Source organism: Medicago sativa, chromosome 6, assembly GCF_051527215.1.
Source record: "Medicago sativa cultivar Bolivia chromosome 6, Bolivia_mono, whole genome shotgun sequence".
In the NCBI taxonomy this organism is placed as follows: domain Eukaryota; kingdom Viridiplantae; phylum Streptophyta; class Magnoliopsida; order Fabales; family Fabaceae; genus Medicago; species Medicago sativa.
The window spans coordinates 94,217,993-94,221,304 of NC_140754.1; the positions used below are offsets into that span (position 1 = coordinate 94,217,993).

Here is a 3,312-nt window from a genome sequence, read left to right on the forward strand (position 1 = left end):
TAATTCGTTGAATTTGGTTCATGAACCAAATGAGCTGAACTTAAGCTGAAAATTAAGTTCGGTAAATAAATGAGTCGAACTTGAATTGTATATAATTCGACTCGATTGGTTCATGAGCTGACTCGATAATATATATTACGTCGATAAATATATGTAGTTTACTTTACATAGGCTTGCCTATCATCCTTCCCCTATTATAAACAAACACCTCCAACTTCAAAATTCACTTTCAACCCCTCTCTCTCTCTCTCCCCTTCAATCCCTCACTCTCTGTTTATCAGCTTCTCTCTCTACGGCTCAACTCACTCTCCCCATTTTTACATCAAAATCACAGGTGTCTTTCTTTCCTTCATCACTAATTTTCTTCCTACCTTTTGTTTTATCTTAAGTATTTCAAAATCTAAGATGTAACCTAACATCTTTTTTCGTTTTCCTCTTTTTTTATTTTTTTTTATTCGGAGTTCTTCATTTCGTTTAAGATTTGTACACTAACCAAATGCATGTTTGATTTCCTACAAATAATAATTTGATCTTTTGTGTCTATTAATTTTTCCCCCTTTTGTTGATTGTCTAAACTTGAACCTAGAGAATAAAATCTGAAAAATAATAACAATATGACATGTGTGTTCTTTTGTGTACGTGGGTTTCAACATTTTGGTGTTAAAGACAGGCATGCATATGTTTTTTTTTTGTAAAATAACAATTACCTTATATTGCAAAAATATATAAAATAAAATAAAAGGAAAAGAAATATGTTTATGATATTTCATTCACATTAAAGGATTAAAAAAAAAAATAGGATTAAAGCATTCCTGTCTTTAAAGGATTAAAATAGGTTTCATGTCTAATGATCTCAGGGAATGCTTTTGTTATAATTTGTTACTATCAAAGGATTTTTTTTTTTTTGGTAGAGACTATCAAAGGTTTTTAGTTAATACAGTTTATATACCTCCTTCCAAGAACTTTATACCATCATAACATTTTCTGCTTAATCAAAGCTTTTTTTTAATAGTACCCATATGCTTTTCTTTTGCACTTTGGAACATAAATTTTTTCCCTTTTGTGCATATACTTTGGAACATAAAAATATTAAGAGGAATGCTAAGGACAACCTCTCTCACACTCTCTCTCAAACACTCCCTCAATTATTGGTCCACATCATCAACTTTTTAAAATCAATTACCTGATAACCGGTTGTGCTGGTTTACATTCACTCATGTTGTTTTTTTTTTTTTTTTTACAAATTAAAAAAAGAAGGAAAAGAAAATCTATCGCACATGACCTTCTTTCTTTGTGCCCAGATCTGATTTCTGAGAATAGTCAAAATCAACCATCCTGCCCAAACTCAACTACACATCTCAACAAGCCAAACACATTCTACTACTCCCTTACAAATTAAAAAAGGGTTTTTGACTATTAAAAAAAATCAGGTTCTTTGATTTTCTGTAAATAATTACTTATCTCTATCTCTATTTCTTAATGTTTAAATCATCTGCAAAAATCCAATATCCATCCTAAATAAATTTGCTTGAATTTGAATTTGACATGTTTATATCTCTTTCTTTGTACCAATTTTTTAATATTCACATGCCTTCATCGCATTCACAATGCAAAGGATTGAAGCACTTGTTCTTTGCTTGCCACCATTTTTATGAGCTTGACAAAGAAAGATTTCCTTGCCACTAATCTTGTAGTTTCCGATTGCTATTGTGGCTTTGGAAAAATTAAACACGAAGCATAGTAATGAAAAGTCAACAAAATAATTTTTTTTTTGTTTATTTATGTTTTAAAATTAAAACAAATTGTACCAACTCAGTCGGTTGCCAATTGCAAGGCAATTTAATGTCAATGATTTGGACCAATAGTGGAGTGAGTGTCAAAGGGCATCTGTTAAAGCGACTGTGCTTAGCAGTCCTCAAATATTAATTATATGATTGCGACAATATATCATTCAGTTTCAAGAAGTGAATTGTCGTGCTTGACATTAAAAATATAAAATAAAGAAGTGAGAATTCAGTTATTTAGGATTTAAATTTGATTTGACTCAACTTACATATATTCAATTTCCAATATATAAAACAATAGATACGCACGGGGAGACAAGGGTTATTGATATGATCACTATTCCTGATTTGAGTTTTTTTGATAACATAAGGATTTCAATTTAAAATGATTTATCTCTTAATATATGTCTTTATAATTTATATAACTCAACATTATGTTAATAATTTAATTATCTGTCAATGACAAATTCTTTATATATGTTGCAGGTCTTTTGATGAGCCAAACAAGATTACATAAGCCAACAAGATTATAACAAAAGAAAAATGTATCAGTTTAAGGAAATCCCCAAAGAGAGAATCTTTCCTTGCTTAGCTAGATCATCCAGGAAACCAAATGAATTTTTATACCTCCTTCACACGATTACACACTACCTTTAACCTCACTTCCCATTCTGTTAGATTGATTCTATTGAAAAATAATAGATTGTGTTGTCTTAGGAGTAACATTAAGTTCGGGTAGTGGCAGACCTCCATGATTACCAAATATTCTTTGGATCATGTCTATCAATTCTTGATGTGTTATTTTAGGGTTTTCTTTAACACAATATACAAACACATTGGTAAACACAGAACCCAAAGAACTTTCGGTTGAAAGTTCATCCAGTTAAGATGATGTTTGTGAACAACACAACTTTGTCGTGGGCTAGTTCTATAAATCCTCCTCTGAAACAAACATCAATAATGAAAGTTGTCTTGACCCCATCAACCATTTTGTCTAAGTCATTTTTAAATTCATAACCGCACAAGTCACGTCGCAAATTAATAGGATTAATATATGCATGCATCGAGAGTTGCAAATAAATAAAATTAATATATGAATGAGATGTGTTGTAAAAGTTACCATGTAGAGGAGTTCCACCTGCTGCAACAAGGTAACTTTGTCCTTCTTCTTGATAATTTCCATGTCCGCTGAAGTAAAAAAACTAAAGTATCACCCGACTTTGATATTCTAATTAACTTAGTTAATCTTTTGTATATTTTCTTAGCATCAATACAAAAATCAGGTCCTTCATCGTTTCTGTCTTGCCAATAATCAATGTCTTCATTTTTAAATCCAAAGGTTATTAGCAATTCTCTTATCTTCTCGGAATATGTGTTAATTGTAGGTTCTCGGTATTGTAAATTGATTATTAGAGCTCTCTTTGTAGAATTATTGATGTACAAATGAGTTTGATTGTTAGAAAAATATCTCAAAGAAAATGTTTCGAAAAAAAAATACAGATTTTTGTACACGATCAAACTCATTTGA

The 3,312-nt window shown here is 30.5% G+C and overlaps 1 long non-coding RNA gene across 1 annotated transcript; it reads left to right on the plus strand.

Moving 5' to 3' along the window:
• The first annotated feature begins 201 nt into the window (after window positions 1–201).
• On the plus strand, window positions 202–2,845 carry LOC146918388 (uncharacterized). Its single transcript, XR_015016177.1, has 2 exons — window positions 202–334; window positions 2,271–2,845. It is a non-coding gene; the product is annotated as an uncharacterized LOC146918388 (long non-coding RNA).
• The last annotated feature ends 467 nt before the right edge of the window (window positions 2,846–3,312 follow it).